Here is a 22,564-nt window from a genome sequence, read left to right on the forward strand (position 1 = left end):
AACATAATCATACACATATGAGACAAAACTAATAAGCGCGTTGAGCTACCCTTCATAAGCATTATAAAGACGACTTGAGTATCATGGCAATTTGAAGCGAAAACTTTTTAATTATAATGTGCCTTCAAGTGTAAGCAACTTATTATGCAAATCATTAGCTGAGTATTTAGAAGGACGCCGCAAAGCATACACCTCACTAGTTGAATTAATTGTTTTTCTGGAAATTGAGCTGTTTCCTCACTTAACGCCCACCAGTTCATGGTGAATGGGCGTTGCCAATGCGCAAGTTGCTTTTTAATTTATTTACGCAAATACGACTGAATTTTCCTTGCTGGGAGGCAAACAGCTTGGCATTTAAATGCGTAGTCGCATAAGTAAATAAATGCCAGGCTACTTTTCACGAAGCCATTGAATATTTTCCTTCAACAACAATGAAATAATCAAGTACGTGGCTCTGTTAGGGCTAGATTACATCAGATTTTCACATCACATTTCTCTTTGTCTCTCTTTCCATCAGACTGCCTTACACTGGTTATGGCAGGCAAACATTGTAAATCATACGCATTGTTGCACGCACTTTTATGGTGGAGGTAGGTAGTGTTTGCTTATTTTGTTATTATAAATGTGTTGGAAGGACAATGTTTTAGCTGCCTTTAAGTAGCTGAAATGTCTGCGCTTTTAAATTCTTAATGTTTTAAATATAAAAGTAATTTAAAATATAAATTCAATATAAATATAATAGTAAGCTTTGCTTGCTTTGCTTTTATTTATAAGTAAAAATATTGGAATAATAAAAACATAAACAGTATTTTTATACCCTGAACCCAAATAATAATAAGAGCTATAGTCACCAAACCTGACATATAGCTTCTAAAATAGAATATTTATATGCATTTGATGTTGGAAGAAGAGGGTTTAGGGTATCCCCTAGTCGGGAGCTACCGACTAGAACCTTGTTAATTGTTAATAACAAAATTCGTGAATAGTTTTCTGCTTCGTATCTTATCTTTTAATTTATCAAATATTGATCGATCTGGCAAAAAATAAAATTTAGGTAAATAAAATTGTGGGAAAATTAACAGAAAAATGTAAAAATAAAACAGAGCTTAAGCATTATTCCATACAGCATCACATTTTGATTAAAAGCAGCAAGTTTATTGTCCGGTAACATGTTTGAAATGTGACTGTTGCATTTATTTAATTTATGTATTTTAGCGATTAGGTGTTGCTTAACTTTGAGCGTCACGAGAAATGTTATAAAAGTTTTCAAAAAGTTCAAGTTCGAAAAAAACTTTGGAATTAGGTATTGGTATTATATATACACTCACATTCGCGTTCGCACTCGCATCTGAAAAGACTTTATCAATTTGTTGGCTGTTGTGTTTTCGTCATGTAATTTGTGCGCAGGGCAAAAAGATAATTGGATTCAGCATTGTTTTTTGCGCCTAATTTAAGTGCGTATAAACCAAATTCCATTTCGCAAAATACATTTAACTTGGGCTTTAATTAAAAATCAAAACCCGATAAGGGCGCACAAAACGCGACTAGATGAAAGTTAGCGTTGCAACAACAACAACAACAGAAACAAGAACGTATAACTGTGGCTGCGTCTTGGCGACGCGGTTCGCAATTCCTTTGCAATTTCCGCGCCTGGCCGAAGCCTTTGCCCCATAAATTCAGGCGCCAGGACACAGACAGGATACGCAACGAGCGCTATTGCGCGACCCAGGGTCATTAATTTGTCTTTAGAGGCCGCAGAAAGCCGGCGTGGCATTAAACTGCTTAAGTAGCACAACTAAATTAAGGAAAGTGTGCAGGGGCGGGGGCAATTAGTAGGTGAAGGGGGTTCAAAGATGCCGCGCATCGTCTACTGATAAAGTTCAGAATGGATTTGTGCTTGGGACTTGATACATACACGAACACTGTCTAAAATTTGTGTATGCAGAACTTAAAACCGTGTTGGAAAATGCTTTTTTCTGCGTGCAACACAGAATTATGAATGCGTTGCATGAGCATAATTCATTTTAGTTTTTGCCACAGACACACAGTCAGCAGCAGGCGGCAGACGAGAATTGTTTGGCATGCAGCTACAATGTGCCACGCCCACAGTAAACAGAAATGTTGGAACCGCAACGAAATAAACGCTGAAAATATGTAGAGCATACGAAAAAGGCAACTTTGCCAGAGGCAGGAACAACAACAACAATAACAACGATAAAATACAAACAAAACTACACGCGAGCACAATGCGCATTTATCATACGAGAAATACACACACATGCACCAAGCACACACACGCATAGATATTAATGTTGGCTGATAAAAGCAAAGCATGATAAGCTAAAGATATTGTTGCCTTGCGCATACGCTGCGTATACGTAACATATCGTTTATTTTCCCTCATTTTTTCTTAGAGCAAAGGCGCGCACAAAATGAATTGAACTGCTTCATATCGATTGAGAGGCATGTGGCATATATATACTAGATATAGATTATATATATATATATATATTTATGAACATTTATTTGTCGGAAAATTTAATCATTTTTCGTGCATAAGCATCTTCCTTGGGGCAGCAGAAATATTTATGAACGGATTGTTGGAAAAGTGCAGCGCATGGGAAAAATTGTTTAACAGTTGCGAGCGCAATGCAAATAGAAATTAAATGGATTTTCTTAAGGGAGTTTATATGAAAGCAAAAGGTATTAAATACCTATAAGGAAAGATAGAAATATCTCTATATTTTATAGTTTCCTAGCTAAATAAATACCTTACAGACACAAAGTGTGGCACCTTTAGATATTTATCTTTTTTATTCTAGTGGCATTTTCGTGTATTTATGTTTAATATTATGATCCAATTTGTAGAGTTTATTGTTCTTTGTATTATTCTTAATTATAATCTAAATTTTGCCGTGCGCATTTATTGATTTTTCTCTTAATGTTAAAGTTATGGGTAAGGTCTGATAGCTTTCATCTATTTGTTAGTGCATTTATTTTGTCGCACCCTTAATATAACTCTTGTCTCTTGTTTACATTTCATATAATATATTATTTTTTGATCAAATTTGCGTGGCTACTATTCTATTCAATTTTCCTACTTGCTTAGCCCCAGAAGGCAAAACACAAAAAGCACATGAGTGAAAATATTTTGTGCTTTGTTTGCCGAGCAATTAAAAATTTGCCTGACTCTCTCACTCAATCTCGACTAAAACTACAACAATAACTGTTTAATTTTTGGATATGCTAGACAGTCCTGCGCTCCCTACAAAAATGTAAATGCTATAAAAAAAATGCCAGAATATTATAGTTTCCCAGAGTCAAGAAATGCTGTGATAACAGCAAATGCAGCAGTAAAGGGAGTAAAAGCTCTGGCAAGATTCCCTGAAGCGTGCCATTTTTCATGCAGATTTATGTAAAAATTTTTAAAATTTGCGTAAAGAAAAGTGCAATAGAGAAAAATAATATAGCGGGTGGGGAGTGCACAAAGAGTTTGATAAAAAAAACTTTCCCATCGAGCATTGAATTTGATGGCAAATAATGCGACTTTATAACTAGTTTAAATGCACTTTGCATGTCACAGACGCTTGATAAAATTACTTAAACATTCTCCGCTTTTTATGACGTCTGCTGCTTGACTTCAGCTCGTGGGTTCGCTGAGCTGCAGCATGCCCCTTCCCCTGGCCAGCCGCTCGGCAACGGTCTTTTATTATGTTGCCTGCCAACAATGGCTTATAATTATTACTCTCTGTTTCTTTTTTAAACTTTTTTACTTATCTTAATTTCATGCATTTCTGTTTTAAGTTGTCGGCCGCTTACTGCCTTTTATTTATGTAACTATATGTATATATATATATATATATATATATATATATATTTGCGCTCTGCAGTATGTACAGCTTGCAGCTTACCGTAAGTTGCTTTTCATTTTTTAAGTAGTCAGAGGCAAAACAATGTCGTCTCATCACAGCAGCAGCTAAAGCATCAAATCATCAGCATCGGGAACATCACAAGCAGCTTGGTCTTTAATGCTTTGTGCAATTTTTAAGCAGTGTAGGGGGTAAGATTGTTTCTATTGTACTCAAATGTGATGTCTATGAATAGTTTTTGTTAGCTTGGGTATTTGGCATAAGCAGTTGAGGCAATAATACATTAACCAAATAATGGTAACCCAAATGAAAACAATACACATACTTAAATACGTATAAGATCTATAACATAGGGCCCCATGCGAAAGATATTAAAATTTATTATCATTTTATTTAATTTATGTTCAATTAATTGCTGCTCTACTGAGAATCTCCTTATTTATTGCCACGGTTTCATTCTCTAAGAAGACAAGACCGTAAGCAATAGAGGCGCCAGCTTTTTAGTTTTTAGAATTTAGAATTTTTGAAATCGAATATATGTATTATACTTATATTGAGTGTCCGATATGTTTTGCGACTTAAAATTTGAATTTCTTTGCTTTTAATCATTTAGTGCTCTTCTAGGACTCTACTTTTACTTAGCATAGCATAATTTTGTCCTCCTTTCTTTTTATTTTGTATCAATCAAAGGGAATTCTAATAAATTCCTTTGCTCTTTATTACTTTCTTGCTACATGTAAAAGTAAAATTCAGGTACAAAGAAAAGTTCAATGAATACATAATAATTAAGGCTTATTCAGTCTTACAGTGTTTATTCTTTAGTCTTCCTTATCGCAAGATAAGGAATCATGCTTGCATATGTCTGAATTTTAAAATAATTTATGGAATATAATCCCATATAAGATATATATGCAATATTAAATTTTTAAAAGATCTGATTGGACGCATTTTTTTGGGCTTACACTCTAAATGTGAATTTATCCATCAAAATTATCACAATAGCTAAAAATACAAACTCTCGCCGGACCCAAGAAAAATAATTTTCTCGTTACTGTATTGCCCGCAGCTCTTGGTCAGAGATTTGGTATAAATATCCAAATTACATTCTAATAACTTTGACGCAATAAATTGTTATGTAATTAAGTTCATTGACGCTTAAAATCCAAGTCAATTAGTTTATAAATTTGATGAGCTTGGGTAAAATCTAAGCAATGTGCACCAAGAAATTCATCAATTATGTTGGCTAGTCAACTGCATTGCGGCAATCTTGGCCAACTGAATTTAATTGGCAATCATTAATTGTGCTTAAAATGCGTACTTTGCATATAAATTTCGTGTGTGTAAAATGCAATTCAAATTTAATCGGAGTCTTGTATCTGAGCATAATATATGCAAAACTTCAATTGGAAAAGCGCACACAATTTTATCCTTAGGCCAAACATTAGCTAAGCAATAAATTTCGCGCACAATTGAGCCTGTGATTGTGCCAAAGCGAATGTTGCGAAAATTAATTTTCCTGTGATTTTACATGTCTACATACGACAGGATGTGAGAGTGTAAGTGTATGTGGCTGTGTGTATGTTGCCAGGCTGTCTGGCATAAATTGTGCGCTCGCGGCTAACAAATTTTAAACTAAAATGCTAAAATAAATTATCGCTTAATATTGGAAAATAATTTTTCCAACACCAACAACAGTTTTTATATTGAGCTGCCCCTCCATCGTCCTGTTCCGCCCTTCCGGCAGCCTTAGCTTGCGCTTTTTGCAATTTTTGGCAGCGCAAATTGAATTCATTATGTGGAGCACCGCCCCACATGAATCGCACAAAATAATTTGCCTCTGGCTGTAGCCTGCAAATGCCTAAATAATGTTATTAAAGCTACATTCCAACAGCACATAAAAGGCGAATGGAATCGAAATGGAATAGAAGTAGAAGAGAAACAGAACGGGGAACGCAAATTAAGAATCTCGAGTGACATCGACGAGAGCACGCCAGAAGGAACAAGGACTTTATCAAATAGAGAGAAAAATACAAGATATGGGTAAAACTTGCAGTGTCGAAATAAGAATACCCTAGTTTTTTATCTTGCCACTATCCTATGTAATCATGTGTTCTTATCAGAACTTCTAAAACCTAGAATGTGTCATGCATTTCTCTGGGATATGCTGCTTTTGCGTCAAATGTATTATAGTTGCTCTTTCTTATAGATCTTATATGCAATAGATGGCATATTATGTAAACTTTATATATTTTGATTTATAAACGGTAAAATCTGTATAACAATCAACTTATATCTTATTTATATCGTAATCCCATATTTTATACATTTACTAATAAAATCGATAATTTAATTTTTATAAAATTTAATACTGATTTTTAATGTCTAGAAATATTTTTCGTCCGCTTTAATATAATAAAATAACTACAGCCTACATTTATACATTTAAAGAGAGTAATGTACCGAAGAAAAAATTACTTATTGTCTTTTAATATTAAAGCGTAATAAGATTATAGAGTTAGTATTAAGCTATAAAATTTTGACTATGTCTCACTTGAACTGTCTGCAGGGCATAATTATATAATGTAAGGAAAAAGACAAATACTATGACAATTTCAAATGAATATCAATATCCGACAGAAATATACACACACACAAACCACACTCACGCACAACAACATTTATTTAGCTTTCGGTGCGTCTCTTAATTAATTTTCTTATGTGCGGGCTTTGTTTTATTTTAGTTTTTCCTTTTAGTCGCTTCTAGGCATTTGTGGGGTATGCGATGGGAGGTTAAGGGCGATTTATTATTGGCGAGTATTTTAATGACATTTTCATAAACAGTCGCCGCGGCATTCCGATGTGCTTCTAATTTGATTTTATGCCACGTGGCATTCAACGTCTGCCTGCTGCCTGCTGCTGCGGGTGTCCTTTGTCTAGGCAGATAAAATAATTTATTGGGTAAGAATTGCTGGCCAAGAGCTAAACACATCGCTTTCTCTTACTCTCTTTCCCTCCCTCTCTCTCTCTCTCTCTCTCTCTCTCTCTCGCTCTCTCTATCTATCTTTCTATGTGCAGCTGCTTCCTTATCTTAGCTGGTTTATCTATTTTGGCCGTCGCTTTTGGCCCTACATTATGTTGGCGCCATGTTGATGTTATCGTAGCGGAAGTGTTGACTCAATGTTTACTCAATGAGGGCGTTGCTTCGATATGACAGCCTTACTCCTCTCCAGCCCCTGCATCTTTAAGTGTATTCGTGTGTGTGTGAGCTGTCATTTTTGTCCGACTGTCATTTGTGGCGCACAAGTTTCGCTTTTGGCTTTGCTTCTGCTCGCTTGGCTAATACAAATGCCTCGAATGTTACATTGTATTTTTTTTGTGTGTCCTTTTCTGCGGATTTCTTTTCGCTTTTGTTGGCTCATAGCTGGTCTTATAAATATGGAAAAGCACATGAAGACTTACCGAATGGCTGAACAATAGCAGTAGCTGCCATAAAGGGTCAAGGCCTAATAGAGTTATGTAATACCTAAGCCAAGGCTAGCTAAGTAGTTTGCCCAGCAATAAAATGAAATAGTTTTGTCAGTTATTTATTGTTAATCGAAACTATCGGCATGCATTTGCTTAGACAATTGCAAAATCAGTTGACAGACAAAACATGGACATTAGCTTTATAGGTCTTAGGACAGGGTCGCTTAAAAGATGAATAATTCATTTAAATCGCCTTTTAATTAAAACTATGTAATACAAAATGTGAATAATAAATGCTTATAGCATATGGTAGCCCAAACACATGCATTTATTTCAATCTAACCACATTGAATAATTTCAATCTACGCCAGTTAAACTAACCGCGCCCAGGACAGCTGCTTTATTGCCCTAATGAGCGTCACCTGTGCTCGTTGTACAATGAAATTCTATATTCCAAAAGATGTGTTAATGCTGCAAGTCATGTCTTGGCTGCAAAAATGTACAACTTTTTCGAGTGTTTAACCGAAAAACTAAAGCTGGTATCTAATGGCATATCTCCATGCTATTTGGCTTGGCTTTACTGTCTGCCTGTCTGTGTGTGTGCTTGTGCATGCGTGTGTGTGTGTGTGTTTCCGTAAACTACCATTTCCGACTGAGCCACAAGTCTAACAAGCGGGCAACACAGAGAACACGACTCGATACGCTCAGCCTCTGCTGTTTGCCTTTGCTCTCAATGCACAATAATTGTTATCTTCAACAATTTGCGGATGTTATAAACATATACGGCTGCTTCATATTGTCTGCATGTAAATACCGGCAACGGCAGCTGGGACTGAAGACTGGGAGTTTGGGACTGAGACTGAGACTGGGTCGGAGTAGATAGCGAGGTTGAGCTGGGAACCTGGCATTGCTGTTGGTTTTGTAGCATTTGCACTTGTCGTTGCTTTTTATGGCCAAACAAGCACTGCACCTGCCTCGGTTCAGCACAAAAGCAACAAATACACACATACACACTCCGACACACAAATGTGAAGTACTTCCTCCCAGCGGAGGTGAGCTGCAGAATTGGAGAACTGGCACGGAAGACATTCAGCTAAGCGCTTCGCTTGGTAAACAATTTTCGATTTCAGTTATTCCAACCCCTCCCCCAACCACTTCAATAATTTGAAGCTCGTGTGCAAAAAGTTTTTCCGCCAGTGAAAGTTGTGTACAACAACAAAAAACAAAAAAAAAGTATATATACTTATATATAGATATTTATATATTAATAGAGGGTGTGTGTAGCTCACACCGAAGGGCTGCAAATTTGTCGCATATGAGTATTGTTTCAACTTACATTTGAAGTAGGAGAGGCCTGTTTTTGTGTCGTATTTTTTCTCGAGTTACATTTGCGGCAATTACGCATACAGCCCGTTTGCGGGCAGAAGAGGATGCTGCCAGGCGTGCAAGGCGCACTTCACGCAGGCAATTTGTGCGTTACTCATACGCCTACGTGCCTCATTAAGGTACGTGTGCTTGACTCGGTAATAGAAAACTTGGCCATAACATTTTGCCAGCGCCCCCGAAACTTAATTAACGGCCCCAACAAAGGTAATCGACGGGCGGCCGCCTTTTGTTTAGGCCATTTCACAGGCAAATGCTTTAGACATTAGGGCCAGAGCGCACAACCGTCACTCAAATAGGGAGTGGCGTGGGTGTTGTTCAACCCCTGGCATTAAGCCACCCCTATTAAACTGGTCATTAGGCGTCAAGTGGCCTGCTGGTTTGACAGCGGCAGGCGAGCGGACTAACGCATAGAGAAGAGTTGGCTCAAATGTTTTGGCTTAATTTGAGCAGGCTGCCCGACCAAGCCCTCCCTCCGCTTTTGCTGCTTCTCTCTCTGTATGTGTCTCTTTGTAGCCGTTGACTTGACTTTAATTACTGGCTGGCCAATAACCAGCGGCGCGGCGGCTCAATTGCCACATTCAATTAAATTATTGGCAGTTGGCAGCTGCGTTTAAAATTTAATTACTTCACATTTCCTTCTGCACATATACACAGTCCTTAAATAGAGTTGGCAACGCAGCGTGTTGGATCGCGTGACACGGTGCACGTGAAAATAAACACGGCGTGCTTATGTTAAGCAAGTGTATCCAAGCAGATCAACATAGAAATATGGTTCAATAAGTTCAAACTCGACCGTAGAAAATACCACCATGCAAATCTTAACACGACATAACTCAATTAACTAGACAAAACAAGAGCTTGATTGGACTTAGCTCGTATTGACAAAGACTAAGACAACTTAATGCAACCGAGACCTAACACAGTTCAGCTTGGCTTTATAATATCAAACATAGCTCAAGTCCGACTAAGCACGATCTTACACGACTTAAAAAGACCTAGTCTAAAAATGATATATTTAGATTGAGTATTTTTCTACAAAGTGCTACGCAGTGCTTAGAAATATGTGACGTATACATATACAAAACAAGTAAGAGGTTCTAGTTGGGAGCTCCCGACTAGGGGATACCCTGAACCCTCTTATTCCAACACCAAATAAATTAATAAAAAAAAGTTCCCTTGGCAGGGCTCGAACTCGCAACTGACCGCATTACTTGCTGTCGACTCTACTCAACAGCCAACAAAAAAAAAATAAAATATATTTTCCCCGGTAGGGCTCGAACTTGCGACAGCCCGCACCACGTGATATGCCTCTACTCAGCAGCCACACAAAATAATTAAGAAAAAAGATGCAATTACCTTGCTGTTAGAATGCGATGCAGACGCGCATGAACGTGTGTGTGTACATGTATACAGAAATTCTTAAGGCTGCTGCCCCATTTAATTGTGCAGTTGCATATAACTTTGGTTCTTCCAAACCGATCTTTATGAAATTTTCTACAGTATATCTTATTGTACCATAGAATATTTGTATATTCTGAAAAAGTCAATTGCATTTAAATTGTGGTTTAAATTGGTTGGCAATAAATGTTGGGTTATTAACTTGATTTATAGCTCTGGGGTGGTAGCGGGGAGGTGGCGATAGGTATGAAATGAAAGATACTTGAAATATCTATAATATTCTAGAAGTAACATATCATGTTTGGTGGTTCTAGATTTTGTTATTTACCCAATTTGCTAAAAAAACAGGATGTCGACATCGATTTTTATCGATTGCTTCGATCTGCGCGGGAACTGGGAGCACCTACATCTAAAATTTCAAGTCTCCAGTTCTTATAGGTTCTGAGATCCTTGCGTTCATACATACGGACGGACGGACGGACGGACGGACGGACGGATAGACAGACGGACATGGCTAGATCGATTCGGCTATTGGTGCTGATCAAGAATATATATATACTTTATGGGGTCGGAGATGCTTCCTTCTGCCTGTTACATACATTTGGATTTTGCACAAATATAATATACCCTTATACCCATTTTTAATGGGTTCAGGGTATAAAAATAATAGAAAAATATGTATATACTTTTGTTTATTTTAAGTTTCAACAAACTAGAAACCATTTACTTTAATACACGCACCCTAGTAAAAGTTTAACAACATTTTTTGCACAGTTTTTCTTGGCCAATTCTGCTCTTTTACCTAAGCACGGCAAAGCTGAAAGTTGAGCGCTGTTTTTTGCCAAAGTTTTTAACTAATTTTCTTGTTTGCTTTCGTGCCAGCGGACGAGGTGGATAGAGGCTTGGCGAGAGGTAGAGACAAAGGGCCTAGAGCATAGCGCGTGTAATGGTAAAAGCCAAAAACTTGTTCAACAATTGGCGTTGAACTTTTTGCTGTGCCGTGCACAACAATTAAACAGATTTGTTTTCTAGTTATGAAAGAAATTTATGCGAACTTTATGCAGGCTATAAAGCAAGGGCTAAGCGTAGACGTCTGCCTTTGTCTTGTAGATTTGCGTGTCAAGTTCTTAAGTCCAGAGACAAATTTAACACAAAAAAATATATTTCCAAATATCTTTACTTGTTGTTCTTAGAAAATTTAGCAAGGAAACTGCTGAGCATAATAAAGAAATATTTGTTTTTTGTTTTTAAAAGATGTTTTCGTTGCTTTAAAATCAAAACAAAATAGGTTATGCATGGGCTTGTACCATAAATTACAAATATTTATTTTGCATGTGGACTGAAATTATTCATATTCCAGAAAATCGTATGCGTTTTTATCACAGTCAAAGAAAGCCAGTGCTATTAATACGCCAGTAGCTTCACTCGCATTAGTCGAGTTTTATATATACCTAAAGTAGATGCCATATATGCACCAACATGCTAGAAGTACAGAGAAAGAGTTTGTGAGAAAGGTTGAGGTAAACAAATTATATTTTTGCCAAGGTAACGTAGCTGAAATTTTTTGGTGTATGCGGATGTGTGTCTGTATGCAAAATAAGCGTATAAATAAAAGAGTTTTGTTTAACAAGTAACGCTCGAGGCACGCTTATCCAGGCATGTGCCTTGTAAAGTCTGCAAAGGACGAGAAACAGGCGCAACGCAAAAATCTGTTGAGTGGAAAATTGCAAAAAACTGCACGAGCTGCGTTTACGGGTTTTTTTTTTTTGTCGTTCAGGCCCGCAAACAAACACCTGAGCACAACTCGCACACACATATGTTGCTTTTAAGCATTTTGGCAAGTTGTGCATATTTTAATTAGTTTCACAGCCAACAAACAACTCACCCACTAACAAGCTAAAGGGAAACAAGCATCTGGCACGGCGTATAAGCAACGTATATTTCAACTTTTCCGAGTGCGGCGCGCTTTTGTCGGAAAGTGTGCATGTTAAATGTCGGGCATGCTAACTAAAGCATTATAAAATTAAGTCAACTGACAGTAAAGTTTATTTTAACAGTTGCTATGTTAATTATAATCTGTTACAATTTTGAAATTATATGATAAAATATTTGTTAAACTACATAAAAATAAATCAAATATTAAAAGAGCATAAAACTGATTATAAATATAATATTCTGCGGAAATTTGAAGCTTATATGCAAACTTTCGTTTTAGATGCTCACAAGCCCAAGTCAAAGAGCTGTTAAACTATGCGAGTGGTATTGGTGCTTCCATTGCTTTTGGCTTAATTATGTTAGGAATTCAGCATTATGCTCTTATTGTCTTTAAGCACTGTGCTCCCCATCGTAAGCGGATTCAAATCCAAGCATTTCAATATAACTGAGCACATGAAAACCTGAGGGCAAAGAGAAACAAAGCTCAAAAAAGACAGAATATGGAGGGACAGGAAGAATGAACCTGAGCCTGAGCCAGAGCCAGAATCAGAGCCAGTGCTATGCAAATGTTTTAGGGGCCTGTAGCTGCAAACGGGCTGTATGGGTGTGTGTACGCGCATGTGTGTGTGTTGACTGTGTGAGCCTTGTGCTCCTTTCAAACATGCCGCACGAACTGGCTGTCGTTGACTTTTTGCCTGCTTTTGAGTTTATCTTGATACAAGTACTGCAATTTGTAGCTCACTTTTCAACCACCCTCCACCCAGCGTACCCATTTGAAACTTGACTATGGAATGACGGGCTTCTGGTTCAGTTTCAGATTCGCATTCGTATTCGGCTTCTGGTTCTAGCTGGAGGCTCGAGTTCCTAAGATTGGCACATTCACAGGCAAAATCACAAAAGTTGGCAACGTTTTTGTTTGCTTTTGTTGTGCTCTCTTTTTGCCGCGCATTTAATAGTTGCAAATTGGTTCTCACGCCAGGCAAATGGCTGGGATTTCAAATAGTTTATCAATGGAGCGGGGAAGCAGGGCTATTGGTCTTGATATGTTAAAGACGCCGTATGATTTAGTGATGGCAATTGCACACATTGGAATGCCGGCGGCAGCAATTGAGCCTATTAGCAGCTGACAGGAGACGCTTTGTGGCAACTCTTTGATATCCATGCCAAACACATACACCCGCACACACACACTCATATCTATGCTCCAATTTCAGTTAATTCTTTTTTCTTTTTGTAGCTTTTAATTTTCTTTATCTGCAGCTACTATTTCAGTCCATTTAACAGCCAATTGGAGAGTTGTTTTTAGTTTCCAGTGTTGCCTTTTATTGAGTCCATATATTTATTTTGCGCATGTTTGGCAACAATGGGCACAACTACGACGACCACTTATCGCCCACAAAACAAACAAAATCGAAAAAGTGCCCAAAAACCACATTACAAAAACCCAAACAAAAACAACAACTATAGCTAACACAATGACAAATTCAAACAACTAGAAATGCCAAACAAAAGCAAATTATGGTTGGCTATAAAACCCACAGATGGGCCAATGGGCGTGGCTCTATAATGCCTGCACAACCAGCAAATACGAGAACTCATTAAAATGTGCTGTAAACTGTAAGAGTGCCATCACAGTTCCCACCCGCAACAACAGTCAGCCCTCCCCCTCCGCCGAACATACACATACAGTAAAAGGTGGTTTCAATATGCGGCTGCCGGGTTGGCTTTGGGATTGATGTGTGTGCGACTCGTGCGTATGTCGGGGGCTTTTGGACTACATAAGCCAGCTGAGTACGTTGTTTATGGGGTTTATCGCAATGCCGACCGAAACCAAAGTCATCAAACTCATTTGCCTGCGACATTTGGGTGTGTGCACATAGAACACGCAAAAGTAATCACATCTTCAGTTTGGGTTAATCATTTGGTTTTAACGTGACTGCTCTTTGGTGTTTGTTTAGATTAATAATATGGGAATCAATATTCGTTTTGGTAAAATAATGATTTTAATGACAATAGATCAAACGGTTCAACAATACGACGAAGTTGAAAGAGTTTTGCTGACCATAATGCTGCATAAAAACTAAAACTAAATTAGGAATATTAATAGAAAAAATCGGAAATAAACTGAACTGTTTTATGTTAAGTTTATAGGTAACGATACTATTTTTTTTGTGCTTTACTTTGATTAAGTAAAATGAACACTGGATTTCCGCGTTTGAACCTTGTCAACAAATATGTTTTTTTTTTTTTTTTATCAATTTTTGTTATTGAGAACATAAATTTTCCATTCGCAATTGATAAGTTTGTAAAATGTTAGAATAATGTAGCAAATGTATAAAAAAAAGATTGCGTTTGGAATTGTGTACACTGTAAAGCACTTTCAGAGTACAAGAACCGTAAATAAAAGTTTTTTAAAAGAACAGTTTTTTCTGTTTAATCCACAGCATTCGTGTGCCTTGTTTATCGTTTTGCTCAACGTTGAACGCACAGGGAAAAAATTCTCATTTCGTATTGGAAAGTTAATAAATTACACTTCAATTGTGCAGTCATCGTCATGTTGTATATAAAATATGCTCTGACAGTTGTTTGTGTTTAAATGTGGGTAAGTACCACGCCCACGCAGTTACTGAGTGCCTACAGCCGGTCTCCTCCTTCGTGCTGCCTCCTGCCTGTTGGCATCGCCTGTCAAATCAAATAATTGAACTTTCATTCCATTGTGAAAAATGAAATCCGTACATCCGCTTTTCGAACGCAAATGCCGCACATTAAATGCGATTTAAACAAAAAATAACAAAGAAGCTTTTACTTGGGAAGTATGCCCGACTTAGAGATACTCTGATAATTTAAAATATTTATGTAGATAGTACAACACTTTATTAAAGAGCTTATGTGTAGAATCGGATTTTTATGAAGATATTTTAATATTTCGTAGAATTGATATACTGATATATTTTAATACTATATTTATTTGTATATAAGAATTTAGATCTTGATCTTTGCGAATTGTCACGAAAAATGTGAGAGACATCAGTTATCACTTATAAGTTAGTCAGACTCGCTATTGATATTGATTGAACATTATCCTCTGACATAAAACATGCATTACTTAAAATTACCAAGTTTACATATATATCGAGGGTATCAGTAGCCAGAGTGAAACTGCGCTGAAACAGTCGATTTGAAACTGATGCCAAAGTAAAAACATACATTTCTTCTTAATCCATTTTGATGCTCGCCCACCCGCTGATGGATTACTCTCGTTCAAATGTCGAATCTTGTTAGTGCAGTTGCCAGCAACGGCTCCACCGCCAGAATGTGGCTCAATTGTGGGCTTGAAACGCGTTGACTTTGCCTCGAGGCTTACCCAACAATGGCAACAGCTGCTGCCGGCCAACAAGCCAAAGGCGCACGAGTGTCGATGATTTTTCACGCTCTAGATACAGTTATGTACGACTTAGTAGTAGTACTACACTACGCTACAAAGCTTACAGCCATCTCTTAGAAGAGTCTACTGTTGCCTGTTGGCTATAGCCAGGTATGTTGCAACATCTTATAAGATTGGTTATCTTTTAAGTGAATTCAAGCTGAACTCATTTTACGTATTGTTGTCCATACCATACCACTTCAAAGAATATTACAGGCTATAATAATATCTAATACAATTTTCAAGAGTTTCTAATCTTATTTAAGAAAGTCAACCCTTGCTGCAGAGTGTTGTACAAGTGCAACAATCATCCGAGGCTCTTAATTTGAAAGGTCTATGCTGGCTTAAGCGAAAAAAATTGCATATTTGATAACCCATTTCTTGTTGTATAGTGTGCGTATACACAGCGGGAAACTCGTGTACATTTTTAAATGCAGCTCCCAGCCACCTGGTCTGGCCAAATGGTTTATTTTCTTCTGGAAATTCTCGTCTGTAGTTTGCACGATAATTATACGCAACGTGCCCGCTGCTCCGACGCCCTGGACCATTTGATTCCCTGGGGTGTCCGGCTTGCCAGGCTGTTGCTGGGTGGGCATTGGCAACAGTATTTCCTTTATTGTACTGTTTTTTTAATTTTCACTTGTCCTTTGCTTCTTTGTTACATTCGCCACGATTTTCCGTGTTATTAGTGTTGCGAGTCGTTTTGTTCGCATTTTCGGCTGGTTTTTATGTTGCCATTTTTGCCCTTGCTTAATTTTCGCAATGCCATTGACGGGGATTACATTACCAAGTGCTCTCAAAGGACTCAGACTCCGACGAGTATTGTTGCAATTGTCGTTCTTGTCGCTCCTTTTTATATGTGTGTCAACGGCATTTGTCGCAGGTCACATTGAGATTCAAACAATAAAATCAACGAAAAAAGAAGTAGAAAAAATATGATATGCGGTTAAGTAAGCTTCGCATTTTGTGCTCGCCGAGCACCATATGAAAAATTGTTTTTATAAGTGCATATGGTATCATATCGCTTATATATATCAATATACGGTAAACAGGAAAAATGTTGCCTCTGTGTTATTTTTTAAATCATTTCATGTTGGAAGTGTATATAAATATGTATACATTTTGCATGTTTCATGAATTGTTGTGGGTTCTTGCGTTGCAACGCTTGAATAATTTTTAAAAATAATAAAATATATTTTTTTGAGGCCCATGGCGTGCATTTTAAATAATTCAATTTTTTAATTATAAACAATTTCGCCCAAACGACCAAACGTATGAACACAACACAATTATCGTCAGTATTTTTATTATATTTATGCTTTTATTGAAATTTATAAGTTGAGTAACTGTTGTAAAGTAAATACAAAAAATTACAATTACGGAATATAAGTAAGAAGAAAGTAAGAAGTTTTTAAGAAAAATATATGTAATTGTTAAAGCTAACGTTGCTTAAAAAAATTAGCTGTAGGTCCTCCTAGTCCACGCGCAGAATGAGTTTGTTTCCGATTATCGATAACTTAGTCCGTTTCCACGCAATCGATAAAAATCGATTTCTAAATCCTCTTTTTTGAAAAAATTGGGTAAATAATAAGAGCTAGAGCCAGCAAGGTGACATGTTTACTCTAGAATAGTATATATATAGCAAGTATCTTCCATTTTATACCTGTCGCCACCACCCTGCTACTACCTCATAGCTATAAATAAAATTACTAACCCAACTTTTATTACCCACCAATTCAAGCAACAATTTTAATGCAATTCACTTTTGGAGAATACAAAAATATTCTATGGTACAATAAGATATACTGTGGAAAATTTCATAAAGATCGGTTAAGAAACAAGTGTTCGCGGAACCTGCGCAAATGCCAAGAATTTCTGTGTTTCATGCGCGTCTTCTTCGAATTCATCAACAGCAGTGCAATTGCGATTGTATTGTTTTCTGTGCTACTATTTTAATTCGTTTGTTCTCAAGACTCAATTATTGCTGTAGCTGTTGAGTAGAGCAAGTTGGCAAGTGGTGTTGTCTGTCTCGAGATCGACACCTGGTGTGGCTGTTGAATAGTGACAGCGGCAAGTAGTGCGGTTAGTTGCAAATTCTAACCCTGCCAAGGGATTTTTTTTTTAATTTATCTTTGTTACTACTAAAGCAATAGAGCGCGTTGCGTGAGCTAAATTTGGTGTTGGAATAAGATGGCTCAGGGTATCTCCTAGTCGGGATCTCCCGACTGTAACCTCTTACTTGTTTTATATGTCCAAGCGTAAAATCATTGAAGTATAACACTTTCATATAAATTTTAAGCCATATGAACATAATTTATAAAAATATTATATATTAAACTTATTATACGATGCGTACATAAAATAGATTGCTTATATTTTTAAATTTGCGTGGCCTGTTGTGCCAGGATAACGCTGATATAAAACTGCTTCCCAGCAAATGCGCGCCCATAGCAAATGGTGAAAAAGAAAAACATATAAAAAGTGTCGTTCCGTAAAATTTCCGAGCGAAATGGCAGCACCTGCACTGCGTCAACTGGGGCTATAATTTTGTGTGCGTGTGTGTGGTTTTGTTTCCTATGATGCGGTCAGCATTTAAGCAGCATAGCAAATCATCCCCCTCCTCACCACACACACACGCACACACATGCAAAATAATTGTTCAGCTTAATAGCGGACACTCGCAAAAGCATAGCATTTTCATGACGTCCGCTGAGCTGTCGTAAAAAAGCTTTGTTATGAGTGCTGGTGTGTGCTAAAGCGTGTGCGTGTGCGTGTGTCTATGTGTGTGTATGTGTGCTCAGACAATAAAGCGGTTTATGTTCTAATTCTATTAGCTCGAAAACCGTGTAGCAATTACGCCGGACAACAGCAACAGCAATAGCAACAACAACAACAAACACCACAACGACAAGTGACAGTAACAAACATTCACTCATCCATGTGGATTTAATTCACGTGACTGAGCTGTCGCAGGACCCACTCACTGTCATATGTAAGTGCATAGGGGTACTCAGTCATAAGCTCGGTCTACGCGGCTAAAGATTTTATGGCCGGTTCCTGCGTTATTAAGTACAATAAAATTTGTGCGATAGAGAACCTATAAAAAATGGAGACTTAACTAAATTTGACAAGGATTTGATTAGTGGGTGACTTTTTCTTAATATCGCTACATTTATATGGCTTTCATTTACAAAGAAAATTGGTTAGAATATTGAAAGAAGTTTTGAGATTTTCTGAAAAAATGCGATCCTTTTTTGTTTGTATTCCCAATTTGTATATTATCTCTGGTATTCTAGTACTTAATGTATTATAAAAATTGTTTTATTTTAAATGCATAATTGTTTTTTTTTTTGCATTACAAGCCTATTACGCATTTAAATTTAAATACAAAGAGTGTAACAATACATTTTTTTTCTTGCTTTTCATGTATTGTATGTTGCATATGCTGTTAAAATATCCAACAGTTGCTTATGGCTTTAAGCTTTTCCTTATATATACTTTTTTTTTTTTTTGCTTTACTATTAACCCAGTTAGCTGTGCACTATGTTCACATATTCTTTTGTATATTTTCTTTACTATGAATTCCGTTTTTGCCGAGCAACTGTGGCATACTGAAGTGCTTTCTAACAAAGTTAACAGAAGATTGCTAATGCGCACCATTGTACGTGACTTTCTGCTGTCAGCTAAATCAAGTTTCATTATGTGCCAAACAGCAGGGGCTGGGGCGAAGACAGTGGGATTGATATAAAGATAGAAAAAGTAAGAGAGAGATAGGGTATTGAGGGGCGTTTTGCTATTGTCGTTATCGCTGGCAAGTTGTGCATGAAATACCTGCAGCAAGTTTGCTAATTGTACGACATACGTTTATAACTGACATTGCTACAGAACGAACAACGTCCACAGCCAGGATTCGCAGCAGGACTGAGTGTTGAGTGTTCGTTGTCTCAAGCTTGCAGCATAATTAAGGAGCAGACACGCCCCAGGCTAAATGTCCAATAGCATTTGCATGTGTGGCACGCACGACACAAAGAACAATAACAACAACTCTGACCAGTAACCACCTGACCACCAGCAGCAGGTGCAACAAGCTTCTAGTCAGTGAATTTGCTGCGTCTACTTAGCCGTTTAATGAACCTGCCAAAACTGTTGTCGCTGCGCATTTAAATTAGCATGCAGCATTATATTAGTTGACACATCTGTATAAGCATAAAAACATATATAGGTATACATAGGTATACAATATATAGAAACATTTAAAACTTTTTGGGCTCTTCTGCAAAATTTAGATAGCTTGTGCAGCTGCTTATTTTATATACATGTCAAGGCTTTGACAAATATAAAGGAATATACGGAGAAAAGTTCAGCCTACGCCTTTATTAAATTATTGCTTTTTTGTCGGATTGCAATTGAAATTTGAGGTTTTGATATGCGAAGAGACTTACCCAAGCAAAAAGTATTTTCTCTTATATTTAGATTTATTTTTTGAGATGTAAAATGTCAAAACACGTGCTTTATTTCCAAAGCCTTAATTGCGAAAAATTAGAAAGGTCACTTGCTGCGCTTACTTTATTAAATTGCAGCAATTTATGGACAATTTGAACAATCTTTTTCAATAATGTGAGAGCTCAACTGTTGAAAATTTCACTTTAAAGAAATATTTCCTTAAGCTTGTTTTTATTTACAAGCTTTTTTTTTACTTCCTTAACATCGCCTTTAGCAAGGATAACGAAGAAACTATGCTGCTAAAGAGAGCTCTCGCTGCTTATCTATGTGAATGTGTTTTCTAGGATCTCTTAGGGCAACAACAAACGAGGTAATGATGCCTTTGTACCAAAGAAAAATGCATAGTACTTACTATGATTTGTGCACAATTCAAAAATGATATTCATTTTATCCCAAATATGGACGGATTCTGTTAATGCAAAAATCATTCGCGAACCTTTAAGAGTAAAACGTTACAAGCTTAAACTGAAATTCTTAGCTATATTGGATACAATTCCAATCGTAAATTTATGCTCAGGCTCTGATGTATTTGCTTTGAAAACTCATCTTGAATCCATTTTTAGTTATTACTGAATCCATACCTTCTGCTTCTGCCATTTTATCTTCAGCTGTCTCAGTCCGTTTTAACTGAAATGACAGTAAAAGTTTGCAAGCTGCTTTGCGATATATTCTGACATATTGATTTGGATTGGAGTTGGCAAAAGTTTTAGAATACGCAGTTAGTTAAATAGAAGCGATGGGATAAAATGTTTGGTAAACTACGCCCAGGAGTACTTTCACATATAACGAGTTAATGAGTTGATTAACATAGCATTAAAATGAAGTCAATTAACTGCAACAGTGTGTATTATCCAAATGCAAAGAAAATAAGTAATCGCAGCTGAGTACATAAAATGACGATAACAAAGTATATCACAAAATGCTTAAATATTCAATTATGTGAAACAATATGAGTATAAATTATAGCAATGGACACGAAGTCGCCAACGACGTGTTATGCTTGTTGGTGTTAGTGTCGAAAATCCTGCACTCTAATGGATATGAATCTTTTCAAAAGTAACATGGTCAGGAGCTGCATAAGCAATGCCCAAGCGATTGCCTGGTCCAGGTGTGCCTTAACAATGGCGCCGTACTGGGCGTGATCCGGCTCACCGCAGGCGGGCGGCCTCATTAGCCACAACTGAAATAGCAGTCTAGGCAACCGCAATGCATTATAAATTTAGCTGCTTCAGCACTCACACAAACGCACACACATACATACGCTCGTATTAATATGTATAGGTATTTTCATATATGTGTACACATCCTCATTCAAGCCGTTGCCCCGCTTATTCAATTATTCAATAATAATAAATGATAGAACGTAATGGAATAACCAAGTGTCTGTGTGGTCCCAAGTGCAAAAAGCTTTCTTTTGAGGCACTAAGTAAAACAAATATTTAGTCAGCTCTGTAAGCAAGTGAAATACATACCCACATGCATATTATCTATATGCATACTTTTGTCTCACACTGTGTATGATCAAATATTAACAGCAAGTCTAACACAGTATGTGCATACGCTTCAAGCAGTCGGAATTCAATTGAATTAAAATATAATATATTATTTAAATTTATGCTTAATTAAATTTGAAAGTTCCATTTTTTTTAATTTAAATTGCATAATTTAAATGAATGTATTATAATTATGAGTGTACACTTGTAAAAAACGAATTTAGTTGTCTGTAAATGGGGCTTGCTTTCCATGAAAAGCTCATTATCTAAATAAGAACTGAAAATTCTGTGGTAAATAGTTTAAAATATATATTTAATGGCTAAACACTTATTTAAATAAGCTAAAGATTTTCGAGCTAAACGCAAGATATAACCAAGAAATGATTTCCGTCTCAAGAATATCTAACCAATTTCCCAGAACAATAAGTAAAATACTTGAGTTTCTAGTGGTAAATTGTAAAATTATTTTTGGTAAAAATCAAAAAAAGAAATGAAAATTCCAAGAAATTAATATAATTACTGCCAAAAATGGACATGCCAATCTGTTAGAGTATAAGTAAGTGCGTGCGCACTTTATAAGCAGCAGATGCGTTGTGTATCTAAAGCAAAACAAAAGACGGCAGCAAACCACAAGAAGCAGTAGAAGCATCAGCAGTAGAAGCATCAACAGCAGCTGTGGTTTTGAAATTTTGCATTATATATTATCCTTGGGAAAATCCATTGTAAATTTCTATGAAATTGTTGGTGGGAATGGGTTGAAATGCCAGGCATGCATGAAAAGTTGCTGCAGTTGGATGCATTTTATGTTGACCAACTAATTTGCATTTGGCAACTGCAACTACAACTGCTGGCAGTATTATCAATGCGGCTGATAAGCTTTGTGGTTATATACCAGCTCTCTCTCTGTCTCTCTCATTCTCTCTTAATTTAATGAATTTTATAATCAAAAGTACCTTTGCCTGAAAGTATCTATTCATCAGTTCTACCAAACGTACCTGTAAATAGAATAGAACAGGGATGATTAATTATAATTAAGCATAATACGAACATCAACCATACAAATCCCCTCCTAAAAGCATTCCAAACCTCAA

At 36.8% G+C, this 22,564-nt stretch overlaps 1 protein-coding gene across 1 annotated transcript in view; it reads right to left on the reverse strand.

Moving 5' to 3' along the window:
• Nlg3 (Neuroligin 3) overlaps positions 1-22,564 on the reverse strand; it is a 90,777-nt gene that overhangs the window by 48,626 nt on the left and 19,587 nt on the right. The gene's annotated exons all lie outside the window — the stretch shown is intronic.

This window comes from Drosophila virilis, chromosome 2 (genome assembly GCF_030788295.1).
Source record: "Drosophila virilis strain 15010-1051.87 chromosome 2, Dvir_AGI_RSII-ME, whole genome shotgun sequence".
NCBI classification, from domain to species: domain Eukaryota; kingdom Metazoa; phylum Arthropoda; class Insecta; order Diptera; family Drosophilidae; genus Drosophila; species Drosophila virilis.